This window comes from Oncorhynchus gorbuscha, linkage group LG14, assembly GCF_021184085.1.
Source record: "Oncorhynchus gorbuscha isolate QuinsamMale2020 ecotype Even-year linkage group LG14, OgorEven_v1.0, whole genome shotgun sequence".
NCBI lineage: Eukaryota > Metazoa > Chordata > Actinopteri > Salmoniformes > Salmonidae > Oncorhynchus > Oncorhynchus gorbuscha.
This window is the reverse complement of record NC_060186.1, coordinates 69,911,802-69,929,497: the sequence shown is the minus strand read 5'-3', so window position 1 is coordinate 69,929,497 and position 17,696 is coordinate 69,911,802.

Genomic DNA, 17,696 nt, shown 5'->3' with positions numbered 1-17,696 from the left:
TTTAACTAGCCTACATGTCTTATTATACTATCAACTGTTACAGCTTGGTCTGCTCTCCGCTCCATAGTGATTTAACTAGCCTACATGTCTTATTATACTATCAACTGTTACAGCTTGGTCTGCTCTCCGCTCCATAGTGATTTAACTAGCCTACATGTCTTATTATACTATCAACTGTTACAGCTTGGTCTGCTCTCCGCTCCATAGTGATTTAACTAGCCTACATGTCTTATTATACTATCAACTGATACAGCTTGGTCTGCTCTCCGCTCCATAGTGATTTAACTAGCCTACATGTCTTATTATACTATAAACTGTTACAGCTTGGTCTGCTCTCCGCTCCATAGTGATTTAACTAGCCTACATGTCTTATTATACTATCAACTGTTACAGCTTGGTCTGCTCTCCGCTCCATAGTGATTTAACTAGCCTACATGTCTTATTATACTATCAACTGTTACAGCTTGGTCTGCTCTCCGCTCCATAGTGATTTAACTAGCCTACATGTCTTATTATACTATCAACTGTTACAGCTTGGTCTGCTCTCCGCTCCATAGTGATTTAACTAGCCTACATGTCTTATTATACTATCAACTGTTACAGCTTGGTCTGCTCTCCGCTCCATAGTGATTTAACTAGCCTACATGTCTTATTATACTATCAACTGTTACAGCTTGGTCTGCTCTCCGCTCCATAGTGATTTAACTAGCCTACATGTCTTATTATACTATCAACTGTTACAGCTTGGTCTGCTCTCCGCTCCATAGTGATTTAACTAGCCTACATGTCTTATTATACTATCAACTGTTACAGCTTGGTCTGCTCTCCGCTCCATAGTGATTTAACTAGCCTACATGTCTTATTATACTATCAACTGTTACAGCTTGGTCTGCTCTCCGCTCCATAGTGATTTAACTAGCCTACATGTCTTATTATACTATCAACTGTTACAGCTTGGTCTGCTCTCCGCTCCATAGTGATTTAACTAGCCTACATGTCTTATTATACTATCAACTGTTACAGCTTGGTCTGCTCTCCGCTCCATAGTGATTTAACTAGCCTACATGTCTTATTATACTATCAACTGTTACAGCTTGGTCTGCTCTCCGCTCCATAGTGATTTAACTAGCCTACATGTCTTATTATACTATCAACTGTTACAGCTTGGTCTGCTCTCCGCTCCATAGTGATTTAACTAGCCTACATGTCTTATTATACTATCAACTGTTACAGCTTGGTCTGCTCTCCGCTCCATAGTGATTTAACTAGCCTACATGTCTTATTATACTATCAACTGTTACAGCTTGGTCTGCTCTCCGCTCCATAGTGATTTAACTAGCCTACATGTCTTATTATACTATCAACTGTTACAGCTTGGTCTGCTCTCCGCTCCATAGTGATTTAACTAGCCTACATGTCTTATTATACTATCAACTGTTACAGCTTGGTCTGCTCTCCGCTCCATAGTGATTTAACTAGCCTACATGTCTTATTATACTATCAACTGTTACAGCTTGGTCTGCTCTCCGCTCCATAGTGATTTAACTAGCCTACATGTCTTATTATACTATCAACTGTTACAGCTTGGTCTGCTCTCCGCTCCATAGTGATTTAACTAGCCTACATGTCTTATTATACTATCAACTGTTACAGCTTGGTCTGCTCTCCGCTCCATAGTGATTTAACTAGCCTACATGTCTTATTATACTATCAACTGTTACAGCTTGGTCTGCTCTCCGCTCCATAGTGATTTAACTAGCCTACATGTCTTATTATACTATCAACTGTTACAGCTTGGTCTGCTCTCCGCTCCATAGTGATTTAACTAGCCTACATGTCTTATTATACTATCAACTGTTACAGCTTGGTCTGCTCTCCGCTCCATAGTGATTTAACTAGCCTACATGTCTTATTATACTATCAACTGTTACAGCTTGGTCTGCTCTCCGCTCCATAGTGATTTAACTAGCCTACATGTCTTATTATACTATCAACTGTTACAGCTTGGTCTGCTCTCCGCTCCATAGTGATTTAACTAGCCTACATGTCTTATTATACTATCAACTGTTACAGCTTGGTCTGCTCTCCGCTCCATAGTGATTTAACTAGCCTACATGTCTTATTATACTATCAACTGTTACAGCTTGGTCTGCTCTCCGCTCCATAGTGATTTAACTAGCCTACATGTCTTATTATACTATCAACTGTTACAGCTTGGTCTGCTCTCCGCTCCATAGTGATTTAACTAGCCTACATGTCTTATTATACTATCAACTGTTACAGCTTGGTCTGCTCTCCGCTCCATAGTGATTTAACTAGCCTACATGTCTTATTATACTATCAACTGTTACAGCTTGGTCTGCTCTCCGCTCCATAGTGATTTAACTAGCCTACATGTCTTATTATACTATCAACTGTTACAGCTTGGTCTGCTCTCCGCTCCATAGTGATTTAACTAGCCTACATGTCTTATTATACTATCAACTGTTACAGCTTGGTCTGCTCTCCGCTCCATAGTGATTTAACTAGCCTACATGTCTTATTATACTATCAACTGTTACAGCTTGGTCTGCTCTCCGCTCCATAGTGATTTAACTAGCCTACATGTCTTATTATACTATCAACTGTTACAGCTTGGTCTGCTCTCCGCTCCATAGTGATTTAACTAGCCTACATGTCTTATTATACTATCAACTGTTACAGCTTGGTCTGCTCTCCGCTCCATAGTGATTTAACTAGCCTACATGTCTTATTATACTATCAACTGTTACAGCTTGGTCTGCTCTCCGCTCCATAGTGATTTAACTAGCCTACATGTCTTATTATACTATCAACTGTTACAGCTTGGTCTGCTCTCCGCTCCATAGTGATTTAACTAGCCTACATGTCTTATTATACTATCAACTGTTACAGCTTGGTCTGCTCTCCGCTCCATGGTGATTTAACTAGCCTACATGTCTTATTATACTATCAACTGTTACAGCTTGGTCTGCTCTCCGCTCCATGGTGATTTAACTAGCCTACATGTCTTATTATACTATCAACTGTTACAGCTTGGTCTGCTCTCCGCTCCATAGTGATTTAACTAGCCTACATGTCTTATTATACTATCAACTGTTACAGCTTGGTCTGCTCTCCGCTCCATGGTGATTTAACTAGTCTACATGTCTTATTATACTATCAACTGTTACAGCTTGGTCTGCTCTCCGCTCCATAGTGATTTAACTAGCCTACATGTCTTATTATACTATCAACTGTTACAGCTTGGTCTGCTCTCCGCTCCATAGTGATTTAACTAGCCTACATGTCTTATTATACTATCAACTGTTACAGCTTGGTCTGCTCTCCGCTCCATGGTGATTTAACTAGCCTACATGTCTTATTATACTATCAACTGTTACAGCTTGGTCTGCTCTCCGCTCCATAGTGATTTAACTAGCCTACATGTCTTATTATACTATCAACTGTTACAGCTTGGTCTGCTCTCCGCTCCATAGTGATTTAACTAGCCTACATGTCTTATTATACTATCAACTGTTACAGCTTGGTCTGCTCTCCGCTCCATAGTGATTTAACTAGCCTACATGTCTTATTATACTATCAACTGTTACAGCTTGGTCTGCTCTCCATAGTGATTTAACTAGCCTACATGTCTTATTATACTATCAACTGTTACAGCTTGGTCTGCTCTCCGCTCCATAGTGATTTAACTAGCCTACATGTCTTATTATACTATCAACTGTTACAGCTTGGTCTGCTCTCCGCTCCATAGTGATTTAACTAGCCTACATGTCTTATTATACTATCAACTGTTACAGCTTGGTCTGCTCTCCGCTCCATAGTGATTTAACTAGCCTACATGTCTTATTATACTATCAACTGTTACAGCTTGGTCTGCTCTCCGCTCCATAGTGATTTAACTAGCCTACATGTCTTATTATACTATCAACTGTTACAGCTTGGTCTGCTCTCCGCTCCATAGTGATTTAACTAGCCTACATGTCTTATTATACTATCAACTGTTACAGCTTGGTCTGCTCTCCGCTCCATAGTGATTTAACTAGCCTACATGTCTTATTATACTATCAACTGTTACAGCTTGGTCTGCTCTCCGCTCCATAGTGATTTAACTAGCCTACATGTCTTATTATACTATCAACTGTTACAGCTTGGTCTGCTCTCCGCTCCATAGTGATTTAACTAGCCTACATGTCTTATTATACTATCAACTGTTACAGCTTGGTCTGCTCTCCGCTCCATAGTGATTTAACTAGCCTACATGTCTTATTATACTATCAACTGTTACAGCTTGGTCTGCTCTCCGCTCCATAGTGATTTAACTAGCCTACATGTCTTATTATACTATCAACTGTTACAGCTTGGTCTGCTCTCCGCTCCATAGTGATTTAACTAGCCTACATGTCTTATTATACTATCAACTGTTACAGCTTGGTCTGCTCTCCGCTCCATAGTGATTTAACTAGCCTACATGTCTTATTATACTATCAACTGTTACAGCTTGGTCTGCTCTCCGCTCCATAGTGATTTAACTAGCCTACATGTCTTATTATACTATCAACTGTTACAGCTTGGTCTGCTCTCCGCTCCATAGTGATTTAACTAGCCTACATGTCTTATTATTGTTATGCAGGTGAATGAGGACCCAAAAGCGACTTGGCGAAAACAGAGTTTTTAATCCAGTAAAGTAAAATACAATCAAAAAACACAACTTCCACTCGTAATGACGAGAACCGACTGGAGACTCGATCTTGAACAGCAGGTAGCCTCGGGAAGGCACTTGAACCTAGCAGACTCAGACACCTGCTCACCACGCAGCATCTGAGGGAAACACGACACGACTGGGCGATACACAAACACAGCACGGTGACCAATACATACAAGGATCCGACAGGACAGGAACGGAAAACAAGGGAAGAAATAGGGACTCTAATCAGGGGAAAGGATCGGGAACAGGTGTGGGAAGACTAAATGATTGATTAGGGGAATAGGAACAGCTGGGAGCAGGAACGGAACGATAGAGAGAAGAGAGAGAGGGAGGGGGAGAGAGAGGGATAGAAAAAGGGAACGAACCTAATAAGACCAGCAGGGGGAAACGAACAGAAGGGAAAGCATAATGACAAGACAATATATGACAAAACATGACAATTATACTATCAACTGTTACTAATGATCCTCAGCAACAACCACATGACCGTGACGACATGTACAGAGGAAACAAATGGAAGTCAACAAAACAATGGAATTTAATGGAATGATCACGTAGTCTATACCAACTGAAGGGAACTAACAGTAAATTGGAATTTGAATATGTGATGTTATTAGACCAACTGACGGCATATACTGATAGTGGCTAATACTTAACACGATAGAAATAGGAAACAAAGAAAGTCGAGGTAGCCATTAATCAATACATCCCTGCAATTTAAAAAGCCATACATTTTAAAATCTGTATAATGGCACAGCATTTCATAAACTTTACTGTGGGGAAGATATGTTGATATGCTTCAGGTTTGCTGCCTTATGACTGGTTTCACATTTGTTAAAACAAATGTCATTTATAGTTACAATTCCCTTATCCAAATTGATTACTCTTATAAAGTTGTAAATTATCCCAGAAACCCTAGACCCACTCCAATTTGCAGACCGCCCAAACAGATCCACAGATCATGCAATCTCTATTGCACTCCACACTGCCCTTTCCCACCTGGACAAAAGGAACACTTAGGTGAGAATATTATTAATTGACTACAGCTCAGCGTTCAACACCATAGTACCTTCAAAGCTCATCACTAAGATAAGGATCCTGGGACTAAACACCTACCTGTGCAACTGGATACTGGACTTCGTGATGGGCCGCCCCCAGGTGGTGAGGGTAGGTAACAACACATCTGCCACGCTGATCCTCAACACTGGAGACCCCAAAGGGTGCATGCTCAGTCCCCTCCTGTTCTCCCACAACTGCATGGCCAGGCACAACTCCAACACAATCATTAAGTTTGCAGACAACACAACAGTGGTAGGCCTGATCACCGACAACGACGAGGCAGCCTATAGGGAGAAGGTTAGAGACCTGGCCGGATGGTGCCAGAATAACAAACTATCCCTCAACATAACCAAGACGAGCACGCCCCCATTCTCTTCAACGGGGCTGTAGTGGAGCAGGTTGAGAGCTTCAAGTTCCCTGGTGTCCACATCAACAAACTAGAATTGTCCAAACACACCAAGGCGGTCGTGAAGAGGGCACGACAAAGCCTATTCCCCCTCAGGACACTAAAAAGATGTGGCATGGGTCCTGAGGTCCTCAAAAGGTTCTACAGCTGCAACATTGAGAGCATCCTAACTGGTTGCATCACTGCCTGGTACGGCAAGTGCCCGGCGTCCGACCGCAAGGCACTACAGAGGGAAGTGCGTAGGGCCCAGTACATCACTGGGGCTAAGCTGCCTGCCATCCAGGACCTCTACACCAGGCGGTGTCAGAGGAAGGCCCTAAAAATTGTCAAAGACCCCAGCCATACATTGTTCTCTCTACTACCGCATGGAAAGCAGCACCGGAGTGCCAAGTCTAGGACAAAAAGGCTTCTCAAAAGTTTTTACCCCCAAGCCTTAAGACTCCTGAACAGGTAATCAAATGGCTACACGGACTATTTGCATTGTGTGCCTCCCCCAAAACCTATTTTACGCTGCTGCTACTCTCTGTTTATCATATATGCAGTCACTTTAACTATACATTCATGTACATACTACCTCAATTGGCCCGAACAACCAGTGCTCCCACACATTGGCTAACCGGGCTATCTGCATTATGTCCCATCACCCACCAACCCCTCTTTTACGCTACAGCTACTATCTGTCCATCATATATGCATAGTCACTTTAACCATATCTACATGTACATACTACCTCAAATCAGCCTGACCAACCGGTATCTGTATGTAGCCTCGCTACTTTCACTGTAAGGTCTACACCTGTTGTATTCGGCGCACGTGACAAATAAACTTTGATTTAAAATTACACTGCATGGAGGATGGTGTTATTTCTAATCAGATAAAAAATATTTATTTTAAATAGATGCTTTTTCCACTTGGAACCCGTATGATGTTAATGACGATGATGTTGATGTTAGTATGATGATGGTAGTCTCATGTTTCACTAGGGTATTGCATTTGAGAGATGAATTATGATCTGGGAGTGTTGGAGAGAAGGACTAACAAGCAAGCCAATCAGGGATGTTTCAAAGTCAGACCATATCAATCTTTCTCCACCTCTTCCTCTAACACCCCCATCCCCCCCTAAACACACACCCTCCCACCTCACCAACAACACTGGTGCCCTGCTACCAATCCATCTTGTCGGTCTCTCTCTCTCTCTCACTGCTGACAAAGTCTGTCTTGCCGGGGAAGGCAGGCAGGCAGCAGCGGCCCCGATGAAAAACGATGTGTACATCCGAGCTCTGTCAGTAAAGTAGGTCAGCCTGCTCCTGGCCACACAGGTCAGACCGTCTCACTGGTTGAGTTCCTGATAGCCCTGATAATGAATGAACCTGCCTGTTTTAACACTGTAAGAGATTGATACCGCACACTGAATGATGTAAAGCCCCAGCAAACGATACCATATGGCTGGCATGTGGCTGGAATACAGAGTTTCCTCATCATTCTACCTCCGTATTGTTGTACATAACACCATATGGAATGGTGTCATGTACAATCTACTCTTGAGCATAAAATCTATTAATCTGTTGTGTTTTATTTGTAGAGTGCAATTCCTCTCACTGGCTTCAAATTGTCAGTCTCTCAGTTTTTTTATGTCATTGTCTCCATCTTAATTGTGTTGTTGATATGAATTCACAGAAGTTATCCTATACAGTTGTTTACTGTCCTAAGGCAAATCAAGTGTACTTGCTTCATGTTATCCAATCAAAATATCTCCTCGATTAACTGTATGTGTTTTGCACCAATATGACAAAGCTCACGTCATTTTTAAAATCCACAATCTGTTAATGCAGTATCACATTAGATGGCTTCAACACATGCACATAACAAATAGTTTTCCATGATGTCAAAATAACACCACAAACATAACTTTATTGAGTATTGCAATTATTGAGTGTTACTGTAAATGCATTCCATGATTTATTATCCAGTCTTTATTTACAGTAATTCTGTATTCCAAGATGTTCATGTTGTTTGCACCCATTATTAATCATGTTTTCTAAGTGGATCATTTTGGAAAATCATTTTTGGTAGGCTAATGAAATACTATCTACCAATTAGAACACACTGATCCACCTTGATTACATTGTTGCCTAAGTTTAACACCATCAACGACTTCAAAAACAGCCACAACAGTTTCATCTAATTGAAAGTGACAACACGTCTGAGACAAAGCCATTCCGAGCCATAATGGGTATCTTGTCTCCGTTACACCCTGTTAGAGTCCCACTCAACTGAGGTTACAGGAGCAACTCAGCCAAACCAAATTCTTTACAATCATTGATCAGCCTGTTCCCAGGATTGTTTACTCGGATTGGTGCACTTACGTGAATAGAGTGGAAGACAAACGACATAACCGATTTACAGTAGTTGCTAAGTTGAGAAACAACCATTTTCCATGAAATAAAAGTTAATGTTAATCCTGGACAGGAGAGGAGACTATTAACAGCAGGTACTGGCATCCAGAGTCCAAGAGGAGCTGTTTCAGTTACCTCCTGTTACTTCTCCTGTGTAACTGAACAAAGGAAAAACACAACAAAGGATCAGGGACAGCGGGGGTGATTGGAGCTCTGCTTGGTGTAGGCCGCATGGGTCACTCTGGCTAGGCCTCTTTGTGATTGTACCGGAGGAAAATGGATTTATTCCCACTCATCACAAAGACATGCCTATGCACACACTGGAATGCACAGTGCAGGCTCACATGCAAAACACACACACACACACACACCAATGAAGAGATGAAAGGTCTCTTCTCCTTAACAAGCATCCCTGTTCCACACTAAGTAGGACAATACAGCTACTGCTATGACGAGAGAAATCCCAATTTACTGTAACAATTAGAAGAATCTATGACTGTCATTGTTTTTGAAAATCAATTTCAATCTGTCATGTAATTTATCATTAGGGTGACTTTCTGATATTTTAAATCATTTCTGTTCAATCATCCATACATTCTCTCTGGCTAAAACTGTTGGTGCCCATCACAGAAATCACAAATGTTGAAACACAGAGCTGAGTGACAAGTCGCATCTGCTCGAACGCTCATTAAGAACTATCCATTGAAACAACTGCCATCTGGTAGAAGGGAACACGAGAGAGCAGGGGCGAAGCTACAAATGAGGACACCGAGGTGGGCCCCCATTGATTTTGTTAGTCACTCTCACTCAGATGTCATACTTAAATGGCATAAGTCAAGGCCAAATGTGTAGACTTGAAGGAAATTAGCTTTTAAAACTGCAAAAAATAAAAAGGTTAGATGAAGTGTTGATCAGTTTAATAAGAATAAAAGTTGAGCCAGAATGCTGGAGAGGAGTGTGTTCAGGAGAGCTGGAGCGAGCTGGCAGCCTTAAGGCCCTCCAAGATGAGGGGCCCTCCCAGTCTCGACCTCTATTCACTTTTCGCTCTACTACTTTAACATGCCTATAACTCTGCTACTTCATGTTACCATCTGAGGTAAACAGACAGAGACAGCAATTAGGAGACGATCAACATGGAAGAAAACTGCTAGTTAACACTTCTTAGGGCTGAGATCCCGCTAACGGGATCGATATGACAACAGCCAGTGAAAGTGCAGAGCGCATAAATTCAAAACAGAAATCCCATAATTATAATTCCTCAAAAATAGAAGTATTACACACCATTTTAAAGATACACTTCTTGTTAATCCCACCAGTGTCCGATTTCAAATAGGCTTTACGGTGAAAGCACAACAAATGATTATGTTAAGTCAGAGCCAAGTCACAGAAAAATACAGCCATTTTTCCAGCCAAAGAGAGGTGCCACAAAAATCAGAAATAGAGATAGAATTAATCACTAACCTTTGATGATCTTCATCAGATGACACTCAAAGGACTTCATCTTACACAATACATGTATGTTTTGTTCGATAAAGTTCATATTTATATATTTTTTTAAATCGCAGTATACATTGGCGCGTTTACAGTAGTTCCAAAAACATCCTGTGATTTTGCAGAGAGACACATCAATTTACAGAAATTCTCATAAATGTTGATGAAAATACAAGTGTTATGCATGGAAATTTAGATACACCTCTCAATGCAACCACTGTGTCAGATTTCAAAAAAGCTTCACGGAAAAAGCAACCCGTGCAATAACCTGAGTACGGCGCTCAGTGACCAAACAAGCCAAAAAGATATCCGCCATATTTTCCAGTCAACAGAAGTCAGAAATATTATAAATATTCACTTACCTTTGATGATCTTCATCAGAATGCACTCACAGGAATCCCAGTTCCACAATAAATGTTTGTTTTGTTCGATAATATCCATCATTTACATCCAAATAGCTACTTTTGTTAGCGCGTTTTGTAAACAAATCCAAACTCACGAAGCGCGTTCACTAGGAGCAGACGAAATGTCAAAAAGTTCTGTTACAGTCCGTAGAAATATGTCAAACGATATATAGAATCAATCTTTAGGATGTTTTTAACATAAATCTTCAATAATGTTCCAACCGGAGAATTCCTTTGTCTTCATAAATGCAATGGAACGTGAGCTAACTCTGAACGAGCGTCATGAGCTTGTGGCACTCTGCCAGATCACTGACTCAAAGAGCCCTTATGAGCCCTTCCTTATGACCAATATCCTACTGCATCTTCAATAGGGAATGAGTTGAAAAATGACCAACCTCAGATTTCCCACTTCCTGGTTGGATTTTTCCTCAGGTTTTTGCCTTCCATATGAGTTCTGTTATACTCACAGACATCAGTCAAACAGTTTTAGAATCTTCAGAGTGTTTTCTATCCAAATAATAAACTAATACTATGCATATATTAACAGCTGGGACTGAGTAGCAGGCAGTTTAATCTGGGCACCTTATTCATCCAAGCTACTTAATACTGCCCACAGCCATAAGAAGTTAAGCACTATGGACACTGTCCGTACTGTGAGACAGCGCTGCAGGGAGACAGGACGGACAGCTGATCATCTTCGCAGTGGCAGATCATGTGTAACAACACCTGCACAGGATGGATACATCTGAACATCAGACCTGCGGGACAGGTGCAGGATGGCAGCAACAACTGCCAGAGTTACACCAGGAACGCACAATCCCTCCATCAGTGCTCAGACTGTCCGCATTAGGCAGAGAGAGGCTGGACTGAGGGCTTGTAGGCCTGTTGTAAGGCAGGTCCTCACCAGACATCACTGGCAACAACGTTGCCTATGGACACAAACCCACCATCGCTGGACCAGACAGGACAGGCAAAAAGTGCTCTTCACTGACGAGTGGCGGTTTTGTCTCACCAGGGGTTATGGTCGGATTCATGTTCATCGTCGAAGGAATTAATGTTACACCAAGGCCTGTACTCTGAAGAGGGATCAATTTGGAGGTGGAGGGTCCGTCATGGTCTGGGGCGGTGTGTCACAGCATCATCGGACTGAGCTTGTCGTCATTGCAGGCAACCTCAATGCTGTGTGTTACAGGGAAGACATCCTCCTCCCTCATGTGGGACCCTTCCTGCAGGCTCATCCTGACATGACCCTGCAGCATTACAATGTCACCAGCCATACTGCTTGTTCTGTGAGTGATTTCCTGCAAGACAGGAATGTCAGTGTTCTGCCATGGCCAGCGAAGAGCCCGCATCTCAATCCCTAGGGCCATTCCCCCCAGAAATGTCCAGAAACTTGCAGGTGCCTTGGTGAAAGAGTGGGGTAACAAGAACTGGTAAATCTGGTGCAGTAGATGAGTAGATGCACTGCGGTACTTAATGCAGCTGGTGAACACACCAGATACTGACTGTTACTTTATTCAATTTCTGTTAGGCGCATGTCTGTGGATCTTGTTCAGTTTATGTCTCAGTTGTTCATACAAATATTTATACATGCTAAGTTTGATGAAAATAAACACAGTTTACAATGAGAGGATGTTTTTTGTTGAAGAGTTTAAGTAGACTGTGATGGTTCAGCAGCATGGACAGTACCATGTGTTGCAATTTCCTTAATAGATAGACAGTGGTGGTTCAGCACCATCGACAGCTACACAGTGCACTCCAGCAGGACATTGCCATGGTTCAGCACCATGGACAGTGCCACATGTTACAATTTACGTCAACCTGGTGTAATTCAGCACCATGGACAGCAAGAAGGAGGGAGAGGGAATGGAGGACAGCAAGTGGAGGACAGCATTGTGTGATTCAAGTCACATGATGGACAGGCTGGTGTGATTCAGCACCATGGACAGCATTAGATTTATCCCAATGACAGGCTGGTGTGATTCAGCATCAGGGACAGCTTTAGATTTACCCCCAATGACAGGCTGATGTGATTCTGCACCACGGACAATGTTAAAATTAACCAGAATAGCAGGCTCTAGACGTTCAGCACCATGGACAGCTACACAGAGAACACTAGTAGGCGGACCGGCTCAATACATTACAAATTCACACCTCTCAATTGGCCATATGTACTTCTTTATATGTATTTGTGTTGGCAGAGACAGTGACATTAGTGAAACTAGCTCAAAGAAGGCATGCTGCTGTTTTCACAGGCAATTTTTATTTTAATTTATACAGGCACGGTTAGTTTGGGAAAGCTCTATAGCTCTAACCTCTGAAAAAAACAAGCCTATCACCCCCAGACCTCATGGGTCCATTTCAAACTCAAGATTTGAAAAAACTATGGTCCAAATCAGATGTTAGGTACTATAAATATTGAATATTATCTAATATAGAGATATCTATATAGAGATATCTAATATTATCTAAATCCTAAAAATCAATTGTTAATTTCTCAGAGATTAAATTATACTTTAACTAAATAATACTTCCGGAATGCTTATCCGTTTCTAACTTTTCAACATCTGAGATGGCTTGCTGAAATGAAATGGAATGACCCCTTGTCGTCATCCAGTGTGACCCCGCCACATTTATCTGGTCCAGATCTAGACTGACTGTGCAGTTGTGTAATACTGTAGGACAGTGTTAGCTGTAACAAATTCCTGGGGTTTTCATCTCTGATTTTTTAATGAGGGTGTGTGTACCACTAATCCACAACACTACTGGAGGTCCTCCAAGGCTAGAGCCAAGGCCAAGTGAGGCCGCTGTGTAATCCTACCCAGATAACATGCCCTTCCATCTCATTTCCTACCATTATCAGCCCACTGGACTCCTGCATGCATTTTTAATCCATTTGCATATCCTCTGAAGAACACTTTTAACCCTAAAAGCGTCAACATATTTTTAGGTTAAAAACGCTAACTGGGACAATTTTTCTTCTATTCAGAATATGTTTGTTTTTTCCCCCTATCAACACACAAATAATTGAATATACCCCTTTCATATCCTCCGAAGACCCCTTTTAACCCTTAACACTTGAGGGACCAAAATTAAAATGTTATTTAAAAAGAAATATGAAAAGCATGTACATAACCATAATATAAATTGAAAGGGAGCAGATTGTAGATTATGGGGAAATTATTAGACCAAAAGATGAGGACACAACAGTTCACCTGACACAAGACTGAATGCAAACATTACACTCGATTTTATGTGCATTTTACATTTACTGTACTTTTCACCATATTTGTTGATAACAAAATCTGAAAATACTCTGGATACATTAAGTAACATGATAAGAATATTCATGGCAATGTGGGGTGGGGAGAGGACTAACTGGTGCATCCAAGTGGCCTCACACCTCTGCAGAGTGTGCACAGTTCCTATGACATTTCAATACCTTTTCATGGCTCAAAGAGTCTTCAACTATAAGGTCCTTTTTTAGCTCTCCTAGCTGTGCCATTGAGGAACTAGAGTATTTGCATTTGTATTTTTGTTTGGAACACAACCCTACAACCCCAGCATCAACAACTACTGCTGTTGTTTACGCAATCCAAAACAGCCCATTATAAATAGCAATCTGGGTCAGGTGGGCATACTTTAAAAGCATGTTCTATTGCCACCATGGCTAGCTAAGTTATAAAATACGATATTACAGTGTTAGGCTTTCACAATGCAAGGAGAAGGAGTCATGAGTGCATTCAGGTACATGTGCCTTGGCTAATTATCTTCACAATTTCTAAGCTCATTCTGTTCAGAACAACCCAGGACATGACACCATGTCATCTTGTAACTGTACATCAAACATAGTGATCATAAAATGTTGACACTGTATATGACATGAGTTCAGTTTTATGATACGGAAATGTGTAATGCACATTTGGACGGGTGGGTGGCTTGCATGTATGACATCAAAGCGGTATTTATTATAATACTTAACATCTATGGAAGACCAGACCTGCCATAACAGAATTCTATGAATAAATAAATACATCCACAAAAATAGAGAAATGTATCAATAAATCCACACATAAATAAATTAGCAAGGAAAAACAAAAATACGAACCAAAATGTATTAATTTTCTCTTCATCATCTGTATGTACTAAATTATTTATCTAGAGATGATCTAATTACTCAAACTGTAATTCATTTTATTCATGTATTTACTTCTAAAATTTCTTCCTCCAATATGATGATGAGGAGATGTCAAACGTCTGTGGGTGGTATCTACCACATGATTGGTTGATCAATGTCATGGCGCGTTGCTCAATTGCTTTTGCTTGCTATGTGAAGATACTCACCCACAATAACAATTTGCCACAATAGTAGAATTTGTGTTTCGCCTTCAAAATAAAGGTTCTGCATTGAAACTGATGCAAACAGATACAAATAGTGGAATCATGTCATATTTTGAATAGATAATGCTTAACATGTTTGGATTATATAAATTCAACAAAATATTATCATTTGTTTTGTTTGTATATGGGGCATACTGTATGCATTGTACAGCCTTGTCTAAGGATCTTGGGTTCATGAAATATTCACAACTGTGAAGAGTTTACACAAATATTAGCATCGTAGCTCTTATTGCTGGACTTTGAAAACACTATGAAATGAGCCACATTAGTTCACCAGTCAATCTACTGTGTATTGAACATTCATATTGCAATGCACCGCCTTACCTATGGATCTTGGGTCCATGAAATTGGGTAACAGCCTACACAGTGACACCCACAGAACACAACTGTGGAGCGTACACAAATATTGTGGCTAATCTTTATCATGCTTCATATAGGTGGTTCTGGCAGTGTTGGCCGTTGCTAATAAACAATCCATCTTCAGATAATCTGCTTCTCCGTGTGGAGGCATCAAAAGACTTGGGTCGGCTAGCTGCCATTAACTAGCCAACTATCTTTAAACTGCTGGGGGAACGCTGGCCAGCTAACATCAGCTGACTACCACCCACAACGAGCTAAGTGGACTCAAGCTAGGTTTCTAGAAAATAACAACTAGCTATATAATTGGAAGCTATATTTTAAAGACTAGCTAATCACTGTACGAACAGTTTATATATATATACAGTCGAAGTCAGAAGTTTACATACACTTAGGTTGGAGTCATTAAAACTAGTTTTTCAACCACTCCACAAATTTCTTGTGAACAAAATATCATTTTGGCAATTTGTATAGGACATCTACTTTGTGCATGACATAAGTAATTTTTCCAACAATTGTTTACAGAACGATTATTTCACTTATAATTCAATGTATCATAATTCCAGTTTATATATATATATATATATATATATATATATATATATATATATACATACATACATACACACACACACACACACACACACACACACACACACACACACACACACACACACACACACACACACACACACACACACACACACACACACACACACACACACACACACACAAACTATTTTTTGAATATATTTTCCTTTATTACTTTCTAACCCTACCACCCCACCCCTAATTGGAGTAAACTAACCAACAACCATGCTTAGGCTTCTACTTCAGCCCATACGTGCTATGTACACTTTACAGGCAAAGTCTATTTTACAATAGTAACATGGTCTTTATTCTTACTCCTTCCTCTAACTTCAACCTCACCCATCTATTTCTTTCACAACCCTTCTGAATCTTTATATGTTTTACAGACTCAGTATGTTTGACACTAGTTAACTTAACCAACCTTCAGCTCTGTTCAACCCCTCCCATCTATCTCTTAACACCATCCATATTGGGTTTTGCCATATTTTTCAAATGTTTAGTGATGTTTCACAAAAAGTTCTGAACCTTTCTATTCTCAGAATTTCTACAGATTTGAAATTAAAATTACATTTTTTTGCTAAAACTATTATTATAGTCAATCAATCAATAATATTACTTTTCAGATCACCCAGAAGTGCTATCTGCAGAGTTAGCTCCAGATAAATGTTGCAATTCTTCAGTCATTCCTGGACCTGTGACCAAAAACAAATGATCTAATGATTCTGTCTCTTCGTAGCAAAATTTGCAGAGCTGCGAAGATTGTATCCCCATTATTTTTATATATATATATAAAACATTCCATTGGTTGCAATAATTTTGTAAAATAAATTATAATTGAAAAATTGGTTTTGAATCCGGCATCATTTTGTGTATCAGTTCATAAACCATGTGCCATGGAATTGATACATCGAAAATCTCTTCCCAACTATTTTGCAATCTATAGGGGAGAGCTGTCAATTTTTTGGTCCTTAAATGAAACTGGTATACGTTTTTATTTATCTCAATTTTCTTTAACCAATTATAGACTTTAATGCAGGGCTGCCAGACAGTTTCCCTACTTTTTTCCCCTTCGGCTTTCCTCTTTCCAGCTTGTTAGCTGTACTTTTGATATTTTGTATATATATTTTTTTACACCATTTAACTAGGCAATTCAGTTAAGAACAAATTTTTATTTACAATGACAGCCTAGGAACAGTGCGTTAACTGCCTTGTTCAGGGGCAGAATGACAGATTTTTAACTTGTCAGCTCGGGGAGTCGATCGAGCAACCTTTCAGTTACTGGCCCAACACCCTAACCACTGTGCTACCTGCCACCCTAGTTATATGACCCTAAGCATACTACTAAAGCAACACTCGAGTGGTTTACGGGGAAAAATGTATATGTCTTGGAATGGCCTAGTCAACACCCAGACCTCAATCCAATTGAGAATCTGTGGTATGACAAATATTGCTGTACATCAGCGGAACACATCCAACTTGAAGGAGCTGGAGTAGTTTTGCCTTGAAGAATGGGCAAAAATCCCAGTGGCTACATGTGCCAAGCTAATAGAGACATACCCCAAAGAGACTTAAAGCTGTAATTGCTGAAAAAGGTGGATCTTTCTTGTTTAACAAGAAAAAATATTTTGCATCTTCAAAGTGGTAGGCATGTTGTGTAAATCAAATGATACAAACCTCACAAAATCCATTTCAATTCCGGATTGTAAGGCAACAAAATAGGAAAAATGCCGAGGGGGGTGAATACATTCGCAATCCACTGTATATGTCAATACCTTTGATTCCTTCCCCAGGCATTATTGTTTTTGTTTGAGTTTCATGTCAGTGTGCTGTTAGTGGTGCTTGTTTTGAATTATTATGTTTTATTT